This window comes from Cygnus olor, chromosome 2, assembly GCF_009769625.2.
Source record: "Cygnus olor isolate bCygOlo1 chromosome 2, bCygOlo1.pri.v2, whole genome shotgun sequence".
NCBI lineage: Eukaryota > Metazoa > Chordata > Aves > Anseriformes > Anatidae > Cygnus > Cygnus olor.
Window position 1 is genome coordinate 30,649,351 of NC_049170.1, and position 22,631 is coordinate 30,671,981.

Consider the following 22,631-nt stretch of genomic DNA (forward strand, 5'->3'; position numbering starts at 1 on the left):
AATTTCCATATTATCCTGCAATTGAAAAACCAATGCTCTGCTTACTTTTCTATTAACAGAGAGAAACTATGAAGAAAAACACCTTGTTATTTATGATGAGGCACAGGATTGTTAAGACTTTTTTTTCTTTCATTATTTGTCAAAATTTTTATCCTATTAAGATAGGATTGCATAGATCAGATTATATCAAGTCAGCAACCACTGAAGTTTTACTCCATCTACCTATAAAAAGTCCCCAATAAAGATTTGGTTGTTTTATGAAAAGACTATATATGAAATATATATATAAATGTCTTTTTTTTTCTAAAAAAAAAAAAAAAAAAAAAGGACAAGCAGATATTTTAAGGGTTATGATTTTTTCTCCATATTGTTCCATCCTGAACTGATCCATAAAAGTTTCAAATTAAGAGATTTTCAAAAGTTCTTTGAGTATTCTACCCTTATCAATAGGTACAGATTTTCCATGTATAACACTTTTCCCATGATCTACCCATGTGTAAAACTCTCTTTCATCAAGTACAGAATGTGTGAGTTTTAAGAACCATTATGTTAGAAAAAGTAGCATTTAACTTCATTAAATGGTTTGTCATTTATGAGACATTCCTTTTACTTGTTCTATACTAAAACACACAACTGAACTGTATGAACACATACAGTAGAAGCCTAAAAAAGTTTGTTCCACTTACACCCGTTTTTTAATCACCAGAATACCAGAGCTATGTGATCTGTAAGTCACTCAGTTTACTAAGGTCATCCTATTTTGGTGTAACTTAAAAAAAAAAAAAGAGAGAGAGAGAGAAAAATACTTCAATTTGCTATTGAAATCTGTTCCATGATGAACTCTTTTTAGAAAGATTGTATTTTAGATGCTAAAGTTATACTTATTGATGACACGGAAGTTTATCTTCTCAGAACATTCACCAAAAAACAACCAAAAGCTCATAAACTTCCATACTCGAAAGGATAAAATGGACTAATGCACTTAAAATGAACTTGTTTATAAGTTTCAGTGGATATTCACAGAAGTGTTTTTGCTGTAACTGACTAGCTTTTATAATGAGTTCATTTCTTTTTGCTGATACCTGCAATAAACCAAAAGACGGTTACCCTTATTATTTAAGGCAACCAAGTGTTCTTTTATTCAAGAACAAAGAATAACCACTAGCTACAAGAAAAAAATAAACCACAAAGAACAGTCATCCATAACAGTCATGTACATCCATGCAACACTATGATTCAAAATGACAGATACTATTGCTTAGTACTAGGACTTAACTGCTTAGACTGTGCAGACAGAAACCCCTGACCTGAGCTGAACTGTGCAAGGGGGACTACACAGACAGGGCACTGTGCTGCTTTCCTGACCCAAGCGCCTACCCTGCGATGTTCAACACTTCTTACGCACACTCTGTTTTTCTGCTTGATCTTTACATGTTGACTTCACCAATAAAAGAGGCGAGAAATAGAATATCCGAGTAGAAAGGGACCAAACAGGATCATTGAGTCCAATTCCTGAGCCCCCGAAGGACCACCCAATAAATAAATAAAAACCAGATCATGCGTCTGAGAATATTGTCCAAACACTTCTTGAGCTCTGGCAGGCTCAGTGCCATGATTGAGCCCCATGCCCTGGGGATCCAGTCCCAGTGCTCAACCACCTTCTCAGTGAAGAATCTTTTCCTGAAATCCAGTCTGAACCTCCCGTCGCAGCTTCAAGCTGTTCCCTCAGGTGGTATCACTCGTCAACAGAGAGCAGAGCTGAGCGTCTGCCCCTCCACTCCCCTCGTGAGGAAGCTGCAGGCCACCATGAGGCCTCCCTTTCTCCAGGCTGAACAGTCCAGGTGACCTCAGCCACTCCTCTAGATTCTTCTTCCCCTCTAGATCCTTTACCATCTTTGTTGCCCTCCTTTGGACACTCTCTAACAGTTTTATATCTTTCTTATACTGTGACACCCAAAACTGCACACTCGAGGAGAGGCCGCACCAGTGCAGAGTAGAGTGGGGCAATCCCTTCCCTTGACTGGCTAGCTATGCCATTCTTGATGGACCATTCTTGACGGACCATTCTTGATGGTGCATCAAATGCTAAGGAACTACTAATTCTGTTATCATTATTGTGTGTTTGTGTTACAAAAGCACAAACTTTTACTAGGATTAACTGTATCAGTGGCAGTACTATATAAACAAGTGACAGTCCTGCTTAGTTCTACAGAATAGAAAATAACAGAAAGACATATATACTATTTTACAGAAAGTACAGAATTGAAATTCCTAAAAATGAATATACATCTAGTGCTGAATTTTATAACTGGCTAGATCTCATCTGGCATTAGTTATTGCATTTTAAATTCACTAGACACACTGAAACATTTGTTCTCAAATAATTTGCTCACTATCACATGGGAGGCGTGTGGAAAAGTCAGGAACTGAACTGAGATCTGTAATTGGATATATTTAAACACATGAACAATGTTAATTTATGTATGTCAATAAAAGTTCTATTTCTTAACAGCTTTATTTTTGTCTGTTTTTCTATGTTTGAACTGGTAAGTTTAAATCTAAATGCCTAAAAAAGGTATATGATATCCTAAAATAAAGATACATTAGAAAAGTAATCATTTAAATTCAATTACCCAAACCACAGAATTTTAATTAAAATTCTTAATTAAATTTTTAGTTAAAATTATGTCTGTCTCTGTCACTTACAACTACCTTTAGTTAATACTCCACTAATTAAAACAAGAAGTAGTTCACAGTATTGCTGAGGAAATGTTATCACTTACGGATTTAACTACATATAGCCCTTAATGTCATCATTCTGGAAATCTGTGGCTGTTTCTAAATTACTTGAGCATGCGTGCTGATGCTTGCCCCAGGGTCCTGGTTTTCCAGTCATCCATTCTGCAGACTTGGTTAGAAAATGTCCCACCCTATTCCAGAAGCTCCAGTCCTCTTCCACAGAGCTGAGCTAAACTGAAGCCCAAGCTCTATCCAATATGATGCTGGGAAGAGGTGCCCATAACCTGAGTCTACAATCAAAAGACCAGACAAGCTCCTAATGTACCAACCTATTTGTCCCAGTAAAAACACCCTAAATAAAAGGAAGACAGAGAATCTGAGCAATCTGCCTTATGGTACAAATCCAATACACATCACCTAGTCCTAGGTTTTAATTTTCTGTCTTTCGTCTCTGGCATATACCTTAAGCAGGGTAAAGGAAAAATAAAATAAGATGAAATAATAATAATAATAATGATGCTACAGCTACCTGGAATACAAACTGCAAGATGCTAAACACTGTGTTTTCAGAACCACATGAGAATTTTCTGCACTTAGACTCTCACAGATTTTGGCCTTCTCAGATATGCAAAACAAATTATTAAGCAAGATATTATTAGAGATCTCTAATGTTTATTAGTAGCTTCCACTCTTCAAGGTTCCCAGGCACCAAACTAGATTTAGCTTACATGTCTTAAATTGGCATGACTAAAATAAGAAAGTTATTTATTTTGGCATCCCAAAAGAAAGAAAAACATAGAATTAATATACCTATGAAATCCATTGCAAAAGTATCCTGTTGTTAATAATATGAGAAAATTTTGTTCCCTATTTTCAGTTTTCTTCAGGATAATTATACAGAACATTATTTGATACTGATGACTAATAAACAAGATACACAAGTCATCTTTCTGGTTCACAAGTAATCAGTGTAAGTATCTCCATTGTGACATCTATATAATATTCAATTATTTTATGGCCTTAAAGTTTATACATAAAGTTTATACATACTCATATTATTTACTGAAACTTTGAAGGCTAACACAAAATACATATTTTCCTGCCAGAAATTTCAAAGGGAGATCTAACATCATCTTGCTAATCGTAATTCCAGATAACACTCTCTTTATTGATGTTTACAGTTATGGATGTACAAAGTTTTCCTGAATACTCGAAGCAGTTAATGCAATAACAACAGCCTCCAAACACTCTAAAAGCCCCAAAATACTTGTTTTAAAATAGCAAGCTTTGCTTATTTGGCAAAGTGGGGGGAGTTATGCATATTTTTTAGATATATCAAAATTTGCAAAAACACATGTCTTCTATTTTATGGAACATCACGATTGCTCCATTTGTGGTAAATTTGCCCTGGGACATAACATTTTACAATGAAAATTGCATTACAATGGCCCACATTGTGCCATCTGTTTTAAGAACTCTCTAGGGACTTTATGGAGAACAGTTTTAAAAAAATAAATGGAACAATATGTCCCAGAGTACTTTTTACCTCGCTTTAATACCCTTGAGTAAAAAGATTTTGCAACACTTAGCAAGCTGTAGCCTTACCACTAAGGTATCCCCTTATCCTTCTTTTTTTTCCTCACTGAAATGAACATGGTAGATAGACTGACAGGTACGCATGGAACCATGGCCTCAGAGTCAGACAAGGATGCTCATGGCCACATGGGGAGTCCCAGCTGTTCCAGGAGATGAGTCCTGCTAGCTCCCTTCCCTTCCTCTCACGCGTCCATCAGTGACGGCACCATACCACAGGTATTCATACATTCATGGCAGCAGATGAGCAGCCAACAGCACTTATCAATACTGGCAAACAAACAGGCATGGGAGCACAGACCTAAAAAAAATGGGTTCTGACAGTCTAACATTACCCTCACGTTTGACCAGTGACACCTCAGTCCTTACGTAGGATAGATACATGGCAAACAGTGCTGGTGCCACAGCCACGGGAAGGACCTCAGCAGGTTACCTTTGATGCGCTTCATCTGCTCTACAGAACATCACAAAAGGAAGGAAATATTTTCTTGTCTTGTTACTGCTTACTCTCTGTTAAAAATACTTCTCTGACATAAAACGCAGCTCTAAACTTTAATGCCACGAAATCACCACGACTTTCTGCTTGCTTACTTAAGATAATGAGATTTCTGTAAAATACCAAAGTAATCATAAAGTTCTGATTTAAGACCAAACCAAATATTTTCTATTAAGAGGCATACTATCCTTATTCACACTCCACCAGAACTATTATTTTACAGTATAAACAGAGGAACATACACAGAAGTCCCCTGGTGAAGTCAAATGAAATCCCTTTCAAAAGAATAATACCCTTCTGTATCAGTACAACTTCAAATTATCTCATGTCTGACATAACTATGACAAAAGCTTCCCTTAGCTTCATTAAACAGTTATTGTTTAGGAATTCCAGTGTTTTCATAGCATAACCAATGGTCTTAGAACAATAGTATTATTTGTCCTACAGTCTAGTTCAAAGGAACCATATCCTTTTACACGGTCATCCAGACAGACAGAAGTAACATAGCCAGTTGACAATAAGAGCATTATAACAAAACTTCAGTTTTCAAATTCACAAGTTCCATAAGTTGCTTTGATTTTATAGATAGTTAATTTAGACATACATAAAGGGCATATTTAATCCTATGCCCACCCTCAATGCATCATACATAGATTTAACAGGTTTTGCAACACACTTTTTACTTTGTTTTATATCAATGAAGTAGGTAGCATCTTTTTTCATATTTAGAAATACTTTAGCCATGCAGATGACAACTCTGTCAGTATAGGTCCAAACTGAAATATAAATAGTAAAATGGTAACATGCAAGATACCATAAAAAATTCTGTGATATAAATTCACAGCCATTCCAACACCAACATGAAGACATATCTCTTACACTTCTCAAGCACTCACCACAGCATTTTGTTTGTTCCTCCTTGAATTTACCAAGTCCTTAGTTTATTCCCTCAAACAAAAAACCTCCTTGCTCTACCCTTTCCATAACTACAGCACATTGCCTCACTTGCAGACTGAGAGCAGTCTTGGCTCCTGTCAGCCCTGGGGAGGAACATGCCCACCTTGAATCTTGGTCCTTCTCCTCCTTTTTTGGTCCTTCTCCTCCTTCTGTTTTTTGCCTCTGCAGCACAAGAGGACCAAGCAGCAAATGCTCTGTTTACACAGGATGTGGTCACAGGACTTCTATTCAGGTCAACAGCTTCTCAAAAAAATTTACAGCATTTCCATGATGTCTCAAACCCACAGAACTAATTCCCTCTGTTCTTCTACCTACCAGGAAAATGATTCTAAGCATCTCTCACATGAGGAGAAGGAGGAAAAAAAAAAAAAAAAACAGTGACAGATTTTATTTGATTGTGTGTGGCTTATTCTGACCAACTTTTTCTGCTGCTTTGCTCTGGCAGTCAATCTGTTGTCTGCTCTCACAAACCATCTTTAGCAGTAGCACTGTCTCGCTGAAGAAGCAATCCTCACAGATTGTAATTTCCACAGAATAATAGAGTTTATGTCTTCATCTAAAAAGCAAAGAATCACTCAACTCTGAGCATCCTTGCCTAGAACTTGCTCACTGTTAAACAATGTTGAGATTTTAACCCTAATACTTGGTAAACACAAGTAGAGATTGACTTTTTGCATACCACTATCTGCTGTAATAATTCCAAGTAGAAATGTAAATACTTTGAAACAGAAATGCACTCAAAACAGTGTGAAATATGCAAGCAAATCAAGTATGACTGTGCCTATCATGATGAAGGGGAAGCCTCTACCCTCTCTTTAAGACCATTAAGTATTCAATTAGGAAAGTAGAGATTTTACTTTTTTTTTTATTTATTCCTTCATTTGCTATACACACCAATTCACCACTTCTTCAGAAAAGAAGGAAAAAGACAGGCTTTGTAATCATCCAGTTACCCCTGCTGCAGTTGCTTCCACTGCAGTTACCACTGGCTGTGGTAACTCCTATCAGAGATAGAGATCAACCCCAAGAGTTCCAACTTCTGGGCTCTTGATCCCTGGACTGCATTATCAACACCCAGTAGAAGAGACTCAGCAGGAACAGCCCAATGACATTGAAAGTGAGGAGGCATCAGCAGAGATTTAAAACAAACAAACAAACAAAAAGGCTGCAGCAGCAGTCAAGAGGTTGTAAGACAAGGGCTATAAGAAAGACATGACTGGAATTTTTCGTAGCTGTGCTTTCGGTTGTAAGGTTTAGAAAATGCAAGAGAATTTTGTTCCAGAATTCTATAAAAAACAAGGTGAGTTTAAGTTCTGCAACACGTTTCAAGGACTCTAAGACAATAGGGTAGGAAGAGGGTTACATCGATTAACATTTTTATTTTACAAGACTTTTACTTCCATGCATCACCGAATATACACTTTCATGTTGCATAAGAAATGGATAATCTTTACTAAAAATTTCCCTACATTTTATTAATATATTGTTGCATTACCAAGAATCTTACCACTATGGCAGTAATGCAACAGAGAAAGAAACTTGTATAATACCCAGTTGGATGAATAACATACAACAGAGTAGAGGAATAACAGTTATCTAGAACAAAGTGCTACATCTGAATACTGATTACTAAAATATTAATTCTCTAAAAATTAATGTATATATTTTGCATATTCCTAGAAAGTAGAGTTGTAAGCAGTGCTCCAATATAGCAAGCTCCAGATATAAACAGATAGAAACACAATCTTTTTTTGTACAAAAGTCAAAAAAGCTTACATTATCTTCACATCTGCACATGCCTCTTCTTTTAAATGTGCAAGCCTATTATAAGGAAAATCACCTAAGGATCTGAAGATAACAAAACTATTTGGATACCAGATTCACACAACTTTCCTTTTCAGTTCTCCAAAATGAATGAAGTTACAACTTCAGCAAGGCATTTCAAACACACAACAAAATCAACTCCCATGTTACTGACTGCAAATCACTTCACTGAAGCCTGTCCTGGGCACTCCATACCACAACCACTCTGCACACAAGGAAAACTCCTGCATATGCCAGCGGCAGTTCCACACACAGAGTGGAAGTCACTGACAGTTCCAGAGGTACGAATTCATCTTGGTCAAAATCCTAAAGTAAACCCCTCAGAGTATTAGCAGGTTAGAAGGTGCCTGCATGTTCTTTCTGCGCATCTGCTATTATCTAGATCGTAGTGCAACCATAATGCACAAATAGTTTGGGGAAAATTCACAGAAAATAAACTTGATAAATTTTGCTGAGATAATATCCAGAATGATGGAGGACGCATCTGAATAGTCAGTGTTATGATGCATCCATTTTATACTATACATCATTATTCCTTCAGAACTTTGAGATATAGGAAACATTGCCCAGTCTACCTAAATATGTTCAGAATAAGTAACTTTTAAAAGAGAAGTAACTGCAGCCAGACAGCATCAGCCTACCTCATTTTCTATTCACTTCCCTTATATTCACCTTTGCAAGTTCAGATTCATAGAATAACATGCTATTGTCTGATAGGGTTTGGTATTCATTAATTTTACTAGCCCAGAACACTTCAGCGGTTATTATTAAATACATACCTTGCTGAGTTAAAATTGCCTGAATTCCTTTGTAATGTAAATTCTTAGACTCATACTGGCCTGTTAGGTGTACAGTACATCTCATTAGCTCAGACTGCCTATGAAGTACTGGACAATGTTTCACTTAGATTAATATAGCATATCACAGAACTGTAACTCGTACTAAAAGGATTAAAGAAATGATGTAACACAAGGCTACAAGGCTATATACTTTATGAATAATGTTTGTAAATAATAGTGCTTATAAATAATAATGATGGGTAGTTCATGCAGAATAATTTATGGGAAATGTATTTTTTCAACTAAGTGTAATCACCAATTTCACAGTATAATTCTTGGAAACAGACTCCCAGTAAGAATAGTCACATTTACAAATTAAAACATAATATTCTTCCCATCTACTCCAATATTTCAATTTAAAATAGCAGACCTTAAATTATGATATTAACTGCTTTGCTTATGTATCTTCACAGATGAGCACGAAAGGCATACAAACCTAACCAAAGAATTATGTTTTATTCTAAACAAAAAATATCTCATTATTTTTACCCTCTCTTTCTTCTTGGCACATTAGTGTTCTAATGTCTTGGTCTTCTCTTATAAATCATTATTTTTTCTTTTAGACTGCAGGGAGAAATTCTGTGGCTTGTGGTAAGGGTGTACAAAATTGATGATCAGTGAACCCCATCTAAATAAAGCATCTATGGCACAGTTTCCTAAGGCTGTAAATGACTAGACACAATGGTCCACGTGATCCATTCCAGTTCCATGTTCCACTGCTATATTAGTCAATTAAAAGAGGGTGAATATGGTGATTTTTTTTTTTACTATTACAATATGCAGTCAGTTATTTAGTTATTATACATGTGGACACACACACACAGAGTGAGTACCATTTACTTACAAACTCCACTTCTGTTGAGCATATGATCTAGATAAAAATAACACTTTGTCAAGGTTTGGACTTCATCCAGAACTGACATGATCCCAGTTAGGGTTAGTCACTTGAACTGTTTCTCTAAATACCCCCTTAAAACTAAACTTGTAAATAATTAAATTGGAATAGATACCTTCTGAGGGCTTCTGATTTAACCATGACCAGAACATACTATGAATGTTTGCTGGCATATTCAACATGAGGTCAGAAAGATATGGAAAATATATGCCTACTTAGATATATACATCCGTGTTCTAAATTGACAAAGTTAAGCTATTTATGTATTGTACAGCAAAAGGTTAATTACTTTATTTATTTATTTATTTATTAGGTTATGATTGGAAGGCTAGCAAAGATAAAAAAAGGAAAAAAATCTAATCATTTCAAAAGAGTATTTACAACATTTTTAATTCTAATAATTCTTTAAATAAATAAGTTCACACAAGAGATGCTCTTCATTACTTATAAAGTTTATATTTTAAATAATTTTACATTAACTATGTATTTTACTCACCAAAAAAAGCATTTATTTCCAATGGATGATCAAAACATTCTTCTATTTGCTTCTATTCTATTCATATCAATAAATATCATATAGCTGTCACATCAAAGTAAAATAAATGACAATCCTATACATCACTTCAAAACCCGCAACACATACTATAAGGTGTTTAAGGCTAGGCACAGGAAAAGATTTAGAGAGTTGAAACAGGATTTAAGTATAACAGAGACACTAAATCCCCTAATAGCCTAACTTTCCCTTCTGCTACTTGCTAATGCTAGCTAGCTTCCACTTTCTGCTGGAACTGCCTCATATGCCTCAGAGTAGATAAAGTATTGGGGGGGGCAGGGAGGAAGGGCGCAATCCTAGCTGTACACTTAAAGTGATGAGCAGTGAGCTCATCACTGATGAGTTATGTGTCAGAAATGAAATTTTGTAAGTATAATCAGAAACATCAAGTTTGTGCTCAGCAGCATTCAAAAAAGTGTTCAGAAAGGACCAGAGAATAAAACAATTTATTCCATTGTATAGATCTGGTACACTTGCATTTTCAGTAACAGAGTTTTGAATTGATTACAGTAGAACTGGAGAAAGAGAAGGACAAAAAGACAGAGCAACTTGCTGATAAGGGATGAAAGACTATAATAGAAATCTTCCAGCTTCAAAAAGAAGCAATGGGATACGGCAGAGATCTGTGAAGTAATGAATGTATATAGAACGCTGGAGACTGGAGGAACACTGTGGGTCCTTAGCCTATTCTTATATTTCCTTGATAATCGCTGTTAGAAGACGGCACACTAGGGACAGACAGCTAGTCTGATCCAGTAAAGCTATCTTTTTGCTTCTAAGAAGAAGAAAGATGAAAAATGATCCCATTCACCCAACCTGGTTGTAGTGTCTTGACTTGATATGGATATGAATAAGCCATAAAGTTTAAGGACAATGTGCAGAACATGATTCCCCCAAAATAAAAAGTCCAGACAAAATCAGTTAACAGTGATAGAGTAGTCTCTAAAAAAAATAATTAAAAAAAAATCTACAGCTTACCTCACTCTGTAATGCAGTTGTCTCCTTGCCATATATACAATATCTGCTTCCCGTAAACACTGGGGCATATAAACAACAGGTTTTACTGGCAACATGTATAACTTTCAAAAACAACTGGATAGAAATCCAGTAATAACTGGACAGAAAAAAAAGAAAAAAAATCTTTTAAGTTCTAATTGTCTATGTAGTCATTTACTGAATCCCACTGAAATGACACAACGAATGGAATCTACACCATCAACTCTCCAGGAAAATCTGTCTATTGCACATGATTCTTCTCCACAAAAAGCTTAGCAATGTGTATTCACTTTGTGTTGTTTACATCCATTTTGAGGTATTTAAGGGTATTAAGGGACATTTCAAGTATCAATACATGACGGGTATGTCAACATGAACTGTCTTTCTTTCTTTTCCCTTCAATTCCATTAGGTTACCCTAAAAAGAAATATTCAGTGAAATTTGTGTTAAATCTGAAGAAGCAATGACAACAGTCTTTCCTCCCATCTTCAACTATGAACTAGTATCTTCCCTTCTCTGGCATTCACAGGTTGAAAGACATCATCACAGCTGTTCTGGCTTCAGTTGCTTGATTCTGAACAGTTTAAAATCTCTCCTAACTTCGTGCATTGCACAAGGAATTAATCTTTAAGCAGCCTTGCCATTCCTTGCATATCCATAAAATATTTTAATGAAAGTAGTAGATAATGTCTTTAAATGTTCAAGACATATATGTTCTAAAGAAAAAGTAGACACGCATGTTCTGTACATTGAGGTTTTGAATCTCTCTAAGCGTCAATGTATCCCCCAGGGAGAACTGGGATTCCATTAGCTTGAACAGGATGAAAATCAGTTTTGATCTGAAAATGAGCTTCACATGGTATTCAAATATGGTTTAGTGCAGGACTTGTTAGTGTTAGGTCAGAGGTTGGACTTGGTGATCTTGGAGGTCTCTTCCAACCTAGATGATTCTGTGAAATTCATGTGTTACTAACAAGCATGGTAATCAATGTACACGTGAATATTAAAATACAAAGTTCAGCAAGTATAGAAGATCTTCATATTGAGATATGCATGCAAGCACTCCTAGATAGAAACTGCAATTCATTCCTCCATGGGTTAATAATTCACTCATAGTTTAAAAGAGATGGCACCTGCTCTGCCAAAGACCTATTTGCATTTCCAAAGAACCAGAGCAGTAAACAAGACAAGGGGAGGAGCACTGAAACTTTTCCTGAATAAATTAAAGATTAGCAATCTCTAAGGGGGAAGGATGAAGCATTTGAATCTGAATGAGCAAACTGCAAAACATGCCAAGAAATATGTACAAGAATTGGCAAACTTTGCCTACTTGTGATGCTCTCCAGTGAAAGGTGGCCAGGAACATAAATAATGCAAGACAACCCAGACCTTGACCTCATAGCAAATCTAAGGAGTTGTACCTTGTCAGGATACATAGAAGATTTAGATCTGATTTTAGTACAAATAAACAAAACAAGAATGTCTTTATATCCTGTAATTCTCATCTTTATAAATCCAAGCTTCACAGTAGTTTAGTGTGGATTTTGTAAATAAATGTTTTTATTTCATTTTACCAGAAGATAGTAGGTGAATTAGGGGTGAATTACAGAAGTTTTCAAGGTTTCTAGATTATGACATCATTATTTCATTCCCTTTGTAGTGGCTATCCTTTTAGCTAGGGTCCTGGATTAATCACACAGAATTCCCGTCTTAATACACCACCATATCAGGATACAGAAAGGATAATAGATTTTATATCTCCCTTTCGCTGGAGAGCATTTTGAAAGCTAGTGATATAGGGTCTGAAATGAAACAGCTTCGCTGAATGACCAGAGTTGACAGAAAAGCACTCTGAAGCAATCTAAGGTCAGAACTGAACTCTGAAGGAGTGCCCTTCAAATATACAAACTATTTTATCAGGTTTATATATTCTTATTAGTTTCCTCTACAGTTTTCTGCTCATTAAACTGTGCTGAAATAGGACTGAATGTGTTACTGTCATTTGGAAGGGTACATTTGTGTGATTCTACAGATTCTCCTGTCATTGACAGATGATCTACCCTGACCTCATGGCTCATCAAACCTGAATAAGAATGCACAGAAATCCTTACTAGAGACTTGAATTTCCTCTTCTTCATTAGAGGTGCAACTGGAAGTCAGAACTGGACCATCCATCAAGATTATTTTTCTCAGCACCAACAGAGACAAGTAAAAATCGCTGGTACACTGTGTAACGTAGGACAGAAAAATGTCTTGATCACTCAAGTAATCTCGCAAGCGTTTTTATAGTTTGTGGATGCCTACATTATTTATAGGAAACAGTCTTTGACAGAACATAAAGCTTTTCTAAAAGTCATTATTTTGAATTCACAAAGGAAAAAGAAATCGTAACTGAATATGGTATTTTACTCCATGAAGAACAAAAACCATCTACTCAGTATTTTAAATTTAAAGAGGAAGTAAACATATATTCTTATCAGAGTATCTTCTGTGATTAACAGCAATTGTTCTTCAAAACTGGGAAGTTTCCCCAGGCTTCCTCCAGTCATTCTACTTTTAGGAAGAAATGGTTGTATCAACGGAGCTAAGCCTAGCAAGGGCCAGTACAAAGTTTCCTCCTTCTGTTCTATAAAAGATCACATTGCTTAGAAGGTTTGAATTCTTTGACCCAAAAGCCATAATGCTGTTTAAACACAGATCTTTTAATAAGCACTTTAAAAGTCACAAAAGGCAGAATGGCCCACTGTCCCTCCTGAGCAGAAGTCACTGAAGTACCATACCATTAAAATTTACAACAGCATATGAAGATAAACCAGGTCACTGTTGTATTAGTTTTTCAATTTATGTGACATGCAGAGCAAAGTAAAACTAAATGCCTGAGCAAGTCTTCTCAGTTTCATAGTAAATCAAGACTTTTCAGGAAGCAATATAGCTTTATTTTCCATTAAAAAAAAAAAAAGAGTTATCGGAATATTTTATATCAATAAGGAATTAATACCATGACTTTTTGATGAAAGCAAGCTATAGACAACTTTTTAGGGCATAGAGAAAAATGGAAATACTCAAACGTACTTTTTTACTTAAATATACGTTAAAAAGATGTACTTTGATATTTAACTTCTGGGATATAGCCCGTTCTAAGCAACTGCTTTTTGTAAGACTATTTTACTTTGTGTTTATTTTCAGTAATGCACAGAGAAGATTTGATACATCCTTAGGATTTCAAATCTCCCTTGTGTTTTTCTTTCTAGCTAAGAAGATACCCAAGGGTGCAATTTATCTCACACAAAGCAGGATGCCTTAAAATTAAACCTTAAACTGTGAAATCACTATCCTAGGCATGCTTTATAATGAATTGAAAGACCTGGATACATCCAGAATGTACTTCAACTGACCTATATTGGATGCTTATCATAAAATTAGACTTTTCCTCAGCAGGTGCTTTTGTCTTTCCATCAGGAATAATAGGAGAGACGGAAGGTAACCAGATATTACTTAGACCCTGAACATAGGAAAGACTAGTCCCATTTATGTATATTTTGAACATTAACAAAACTTAACTCTGATGATAAATAGATTACCATAACTATTCTATTCAAAATATGAAGAAACTACCAATGTAAAAATCTTCAGTAAAATATTCCAGGACTATGAGGAAGCACCATCCTAGCTATCTAAAAGAGATTTCTAGCTTTACATTTCTGACCTTTTTTTTTTTTTTTTTATAGAATTTGCTAGCTTCTTTCAAATGTTAAAAAAAAAATCCTTGGAGATTAAATGTGAATAAAAGAGTAATAGTAGCCATTAAATTTATTTTTTCTTGTTTTATTTATTCCTGTCTATAATCATATATTTGTCTCTTCTTCCTCCCCCTATTTTTCCTTGCTTAAAAAAAAATATCTCTGGCCTTATCCCAATATTACCTACCATTTGGAGGATGAATACAAACATTCATTCAGGCGACATGAGAAAATCCACAATTAAAGTGGCCAAAGACTCCAGGGAGAAAAAAACAAACAAACAAACAAAAAAAAACTCTCGATTCTTGGGATGCCGTGGTTCATACCGTTTATGTCTAACCCATAGCCTCTACATACCAGATTTACAGGACACCACTTCCTTTACTTTCAGACGAAGAGACAAGAAAGCATGTTGATTTCATATCATCTGTGTTTCTTTCAAATTTGAACCAACGTAAACATCAGAAATGTCCACCTGGAGAGAAATTTAGACCAAGGAGAACGAATTTGACTAGTTGTTTTTCCTTTATGCAGCATAATTTAGAAGACGGGGGGGGGGGGGGGGGGAATGTTTCCATTATCTGTGCGAGTTCCCCAGTTCTCCAAATAAACGACCACTACATTTCAATGCCTCATTATTTCCCAAAAGACAACTCAAAAGGAAAGGGAAGCCAAATTTCACAGCAGAAGACTCATAGTTTTATGCACACCATACAACATAAACTTTTGTGAGAACTGCACTACAGTTCTGTTGGGATTCTTCTCGTCGTACTGTAAGGACTAGGGAGTGAACTACTTATTACTACTACTGCTGAGCACTGGACATCCCACTGAACATATAGTGAAAAAAAAAACTATCACAATTTCACACTAAGTAATCAAAATGTAGCTGAGAATCAAACTAAAAAAAATAATAATCATGGAACTTATATTAACTAAAGATTTCTGCTAGCATACATAGAAGTTCCATTCTTGGAAATAAAAATATTTCAAAGACAATAAAAAAGTACCTAGATGTCATTTTATTCATAGTTTCTTATAGTAAATAACAAATATTAATATTAAATATTAATATTAAATAAAAAGTTATTCTGTCCTAGCAATTAGAAACCTAATTAGTAACATTAAACTGACAAACGTGTTTGTACTTTTGCATTCATTTATTTTTATTTTTTAATGGTGTAGGGCAGCACAATTGTGTCAGAATTGGGCATTTTGATTCCAAACCCCTTAATAGGGGTTGGACAAGAAGTAATTAAACAGCCTCAAAATACTTACATTTGTTACGTTTTCAAACTTGTGGCAAACTAAACAAGACTATATTCCCTCGGGGCTAAACTTCTGCAATCATTATTCATAAATAAATAAATAAATAAATAAATTCTTCAGAAACGATTAAAAAGGAAAATATGTTCTAGATTGCATAAAGTTGTTTTACTGGTTGTTTTGGGACAGTTATTCATCCTGATTTTAGAAATAAATAGGTAAAAAATAATAAAGTGCTTCTCTACCTGCTAAATTGGCCTAAATTTCTATTCATGGTAAAAGATCATTTCTATTCATAGTAAAAGCATTAGTGTGATGAAAGATAGGTCAGGTTGACAAACTGTTGGTATCAGTCAATTTGTACTGGAGCTGAAGTTTGTAACTTTTCTTCACATTCATAGACATATTAAATACAATTACAAACATCTAATCCTTTTAAGTGAGACCCACAATGTCACTTACTCTTCCCTCCAGCACAATGAATTAGCTGGTCCAGCTATATAGCAAGTCTCCAAATGAAAAAAAAAAAAAAAGTTAATAAAATATTGTTATGAAAAACCACACTTATGGACAAATAATTGTCCAAAGTCTATTATTACTGTTATTAATTATTTTGTAAGTGGTACAGAAGACAATGGGAACCTTACCACAAATCATTTATACAGAATTTTTCTCACAGATTTTCTTATTTTATTTTATTTTCATTTTTTACTTTTTTTTTTTTTTTTAACCTCTTACACCAGCTACTATTGATTAAATTGGCTATGTAATCTGATCATTCCTACAGAATAATACTTCAAACTAATTCTGCACAGGAGAAAAAAAAAAAAGTGAATGATATCCAAAGCATACCTGGTACCTTCTATTTATTTACTTTTTGTTTGAGAGTAATGCAAAGCTCAACTGGCATCTCCTGTAATAAGTTGCAAAGTTTACTCGATAGTGACAACAGGTGGAGAGCTGGAGTCTAAAACTAATGTATTTCAGGAAGCCAGCATCCTGTTCTTCAACAGCATTGCACTCACTCTGTTGATGTCTTCCAGATTTCACATCATAACTTTAAAATTAATATAGATGTATTTCCAAGTACCTTCTTTCCAGAGGTGGAGCCTAATTGAAATACTTTTGCTCCCGGCCACCAAACTACAAAGCAAGAGCTGCTCTTTCTGTTTTGCTCAGTCTTCTGATTGCTGTCACTCCTTCATCACCACACAGATGGGAATGTTTTGTCACACATTTTTCACAGCAGTCCACATCTCTTACCATGACAGAAGATGAGAAGAAATACTATGAATACAGCTTTCATCATGTAAATTGCTTTTGGCAACAAAATTAACTTCCACCAAGGAAACATCTGAAATAATTGACATTTTATAAAATCATAGAATAGTTTGGGTTGGAAGGGACCTTAAAGGTCATCTAATTCCACCCCCCCTGCCATGGGCAGGGATATCTTTCACCTGACCATGTTGCACAAAGCCCCATCCAACCTGGCCTTGGACACTTCCAGGGATGGGGCATCCACAGCTTCTCTTGGCAACCTGTTCCAGTGCCTCGCCACCCTCGTAGTAAAGAATTTTTTCCTAATATCTAATCTAAATCTACCCTCTTTTAGTTTAAATCCATTCCCCCTTGTCCTACCACTGCACTCCCTGGTAAAAACTCCCTCCCCATCTTTCCTGTAGACCTCCTTTAAAAGACTTGCTAGAATTGTGTGTCTAACATTTAACTTATCAATGAACTAATAAAACTCACAATAATTCAGAGAGAATGAAACATTATATATCATCCAGATATGCTGCTGATATTTATTTAATTAATTACAAAGCATAACTTAAACCCTGTACATTTCATTCTATAGATGACTTTCACAAGAACTCGATGCTATTGTCACACAAGCATGAAGCAAAAGAAGCCCAGTCCAGCTATCCAGCTGACTGACTTTGAAGTTTTCCAGCCTTGACCTATTACTACCTGTACTCACAAATGTCCTGTATTTACATCCTGCTTTAACAGAAGCCCTCTTATCATTCTCTTCATCCCTCCACTAGTGATCTTATTCCATTGGCAAGAGGCACCTAGACCTGTCCCATGAAGTGTCACCTGAATTACACTTTGCTCCAGAATAGAAATGATGCAGAAACCTTATAAGTAAAAAAATGATACTGAGTGCTCTTCAAAACGTATTAGCTTTGTTACCTTCAAACTGCACAAACTCTTCAAAAATATCTGTTCACTTATGCATTTCTACTGAACAATACTATTTCAGTGTTTTATTCTGAGACACCTACAGGTGTTTAAAGAAAGATGATTTCAGTTTGTCAGCAACAGTTCACACACATTTCTTCTTCCTAAACAAACACAAGAGTGTAGTTTTTCTAAACCTGCATAAGAGCAGCAACTTCAGCTGTTTGCAGGGCTCTAAATTAGAAGAATGGATTTGGGCCCCAAATATTTCAAATCCATAGCACAAAATATCTTATTCCACACCCATTTCAGACTGCTGAATAATTCTTTTAGGATGTTCCTGCCATGGTAAACAACAAAGTCCTTCCACCTTGACAAGTGAACATGGGATAACTTAAACCCCAGGAGGAAAGCATTGCTTTTTAATGCCCCATGTTTCTCGATGCTTGCTTTCATTCTGTGAAAGATAAATGTTTCAGGCACTCAGAGATGTTGGATTATGACTTCAGGGAGAAACAAAGAACATATTTCCTATCATTTTATCCATAAAGCATAGAACAAGCCCAGTCTTTTGGGAACGCATATCAGATTCTTGCTATGACTTTTTTTTTCTGATGTATAATGATGTTTTAATATATGCAGCAGCATTATACCACTCAAGTGCGAAGAGGAAAAATTATAACTTTGCTACATGAGGTCATTTGATCTAGGAAAAACATTTAGTGACGTTTTAAAAAGACTATTTCTCCTGTGAGAATTACTGTTTTTTCTCATCCTGCTGCAATCTCTTATTTTCCACTATAGATTTTAGAAGCCTGTTTTATAAACTCTCAAAAATTGCATCAACCAGATAAAACTGCTTCTGAAAATTAATGAAGTTCTTCTTTCTATTTGACCGCTTTTCTAAAAATTTAGCGAGAATTAACTGAAGACACTGTAATCTCATTTAGCTAAGGAAAAATACTTATGATACATAAATCTTGTGAGAAAGCCTTTCATCCATTTCAAAAACAGCATACTCACAATGAAAATTGTAATTGCAGACACTCATGACAAATGAAACTATTTTCAACAAAATAAATCAGAACAACACTGGATTACACAAAATAACAATAAGCTGCCTGTAAACTGTCTTCAAACGTCCAAAAGTTTGTCGATTTGTACAGCATTTTTAATTCTTCCTCGAAAAGACCCTTAGACCGCCTGTCACATCACCACTGAAAGTTTCCGCACACCAGTCTTTACGGCACAAGTTTTCAGCTGCATCTTTTGTTTCACGCACTCGCTCTGTGCTTATCCCCACTGCATGTTTCAGCAGTCCCCGGGTTTGAACCTAGCCATCAATGAAAGCCTTCTGAACGCAGCTCTCAATGAAAGCCCTGGCAGCATCAGGACATTGACCGCGCTTGAGCAAAGTGATGTAGGTCAACGAGGCAAACTGGCATTAACTAGGACGCAAAGCCATGAACCGTGACAAATTCGATATAGCCCGCTTAGCTACAACTTAACACACACAACCCCTCTCTCTTCCTCTCTCTCCCTCCCTCCCCAGTTCCGCGTTTGCGACCAGTTCAGCCGCCCGGCGCCTGGCGAACTTACTGCAGTGCGATGCGGGAGGAGGGATGCGAAAGAGCCCGGGATGCGAAAGAGCCCGGCGCCCTGGGCAGCCGGCAGAACCGGCCATCCAGCCGAGCGAGAGACCGCCCCCGCCGGCTGCCGCAGCCCAGCGCTGCCCGGCCCCGCGGGGCCGCCGCCGCCGCCGCCGCCGCCGCCCTCGCCCTCCCCTGCGCCCGCTCCCCGCTGCGCAGCGCGGATGCCGCCAGCCTCCCTCCGCCCGGGGCCGCGCAGCCACCGCCGGGCAGCGCGGTTTTAAGCGGCCGGGAGGCAGGGAAATCTCCCACCCCTTTCTGGCAGGGCGGGCGGGGGAGGGGACAGGCGACACGCACACACACACAAAAACAGACACGCATACACACGCACACGCAGCCCCTCCCGCGCCCGCGCAGTTTAGGTACCTGTTGGCCGGCGCTCCCGCATCCACCGGTGACCCTCCGCATCCCCCGGTGATGATCCCCCGCATCCCCCTGTGATCCCCCGCATTCCCCGGTGATGCTCCCCCGCATCCCCGCATCCCCCTCCCAGCACTTACCCAAAGTTTCCCCGCTCCCCCGCCCCGTCCCCCGCCGCCAGCGGCCCTCCGCGCTCGCTCCGCGGCAGCGGGGCTGGCACAGCGGCCGCGCAGCCGCGGGGGCGCCGAGGGCTTGTGCGCGGCTCCCCCCGCTGCGCACCCGTGCGCCGCCCGCCCTCGCCTACCTGCGGCCCGGGGGGGGATCCCCCGCAGGTGCGCGGTACTGAGCTGCCCGGGGCCGGAGGGGTGCAAGAGGGCCGGGGGAGGATGCTCCCCCCCCGCTGCAGACGCTGTCCCCCCGGTAAGGCCGGCCCGGTGCCCGGCTCCTCGTCCCGGAGCCCCCAGAGCCGCCGTTTGACCGTCCCCGCTGAGGGACCTGCACGAGTGTCACGGCACCGAAATGCAGCCCCGTCCCCCCCACCGCTGTCCTCCCGAGGGGTGGGTCTCCGGCACGTGTTTGGGAATCCCCCCGTCTAGGTAGCAACAGCAGAGCTAGGGCCCGTAGGAATTTGCAGATTTGCTTGGAGAAGAAAAAAAGAGGGAGCAGCGCAGCGATGGCATAAAAATTAATGCCTTTCTGGCAGTGCCTCCCACTTAGCAGGACACAAAACAAGGGATCAGACAAAACTTTCACTGACAGCTTACCAGCGTGTTCAATGGCAACTTGTCTTGACCAAAATAAATCCCTCTGAAACACAGGTGAATTTCTAAGCAGAGCAAACGGTGCCAAACTTCCATCTTCACCAAGATGTCCTGGGTTCTGCTCATAGATTAGCCTCAAGACATCAGCTGGGATCCTGATGATTTGGTTAATTATAATGACCATTAATTCCTATCTAAATTCACTTTGTTGCTATATAATACTATAAACACTTCAGCCTTGATGAGTGTTTCAGGCAATCTAGATGAAATGTAGCATATTGCTAATAGTTGTGTATAAGACCATAGAAGTATGAAAATGATTTTTTTTTTTTTTTTGGTCAGGAATTTTTGTTTATTTTCTAAATGCATCCATTCTTCCTTTCAGAAATCTGTATATGAAGGGTTTCATTTTTACATAACATGCAAGTGCTAGACATTTTTGGAATCTTCTTTATTTTAATAACCATGTAAAACATCACCAGCTCAATTCGGCTTATAAAGATTTTCCTTTCCTTAAAGGAGAATTCCTTACTTCACCTAGCTTGATGTAAGTGGCTTCCTCAGACTGCATGGTACTTGCTTTTTGTAACTTAGCTTCTACACAGCACAGCAAAAGGCATTTAACCGTTTTGTAATAGTGGGTTTCTAAAACTCATTAGCACTACAGCTTTGTGTTTAATAAAAGAGTTTGAAAATTTAGATAAGCTTCAAGTGTACAAGTGAAATTTACAGTTATTTTGTATAATACAATAGATATATATCTACTCCATACACTAAGTGGAATAAATACATTCACAACTAAAATTATGATGTGATATAACTTTGATTAACCTTAATATGCCCACAATCTAAATATTAAAATATTTATTTACCTCTCCTCACATGCACTCAAAAGCAGAATAAAAAATTATCTGTAACTTTGGTGAAATGTATTCTAGGAAGGGTATTATTACACACATTAGCCTTTATATCTCAGATGCAGTAGTTAACCTTACAAATATATTTCCAAACAGCAATTTATCAGTAGCACATGACAAATACTTGACTCTAGTCTCCCACATTTAATATATTGTTATCCATTTAAACAACAGATTTCAGGAAATTCTTTTTCTCCCAGGGAAGGAATTCAGTCCAGTGTATTTAAGCCTTGGGTTACTAAGTATAGATCAAAACACTGAAGTGCAGTGACTAGTTACTTAATTGTGATAAATCATTTCAGTACTACACAAAAATTTTATAGGCCCTACAATAAAATGATTGATTTAGTGGTTCGGGGAAGGGAGCCTGGTTTTGAAAGATGATACTGACTTAAAAATTGGTTTCAAGCACTCTCCATAACATAAGGTCATATTAGAAGCAAAGTTACTAGGTAAATTACATTTCACAATTATTACAATTTTATTGTTGTTATTCTTGTTGTTTTAATACTGAGCATAGCTTTTTTTATACACACTTAACTTGGAGCTTTACTGTTATCTTTGGCCATGTGTTGGGACAATGTACAACTCCAGCTCTTACTGAAATAGCAAATGTCCACCAAGTTTACATGCAGCATGGAATGTCAATTCCATTGATATTTGTAGCTTTAAAACACTGAAGTTAAATTTGAGGTCTTCTGTTCAAATAGGAAAAATAACCACTTTTTAAAATATTTAATTTGCATTGTAAAAGCAGTAATACCCATACAGGCCAAAGCCAACTCAGAACAACAGAGCTGTGAAAGAGCAACATGAAAAATGTCACACTAAAGGCACACTAACATTAGGCTTTTTTGTT

At 37.3% G+C, this 22,631-nt stretch overlaps 1 protein-coding gene across 1 annotated transcript in view; it reads right to left on the reverse strand.

The window, feature by feature from the left end:
- The window catches only part of DGKB (diacylglycerol kinase beta), a 357,454-nt gene extending 337,652 nt beyond the window's left edge, over positions 1-19,802 (reverse strand). The window contains 2 exon segments of the mRNA XM_040548594.1: positions 16,989-17,156; positions 19,685-19,802. The gene's annotated coding sequence lies outside the window, so the exon portion shown is untranslated.
- Between the last annotated feature and the right edge of the window lie 2,829 nt (positions 19,803-22,631).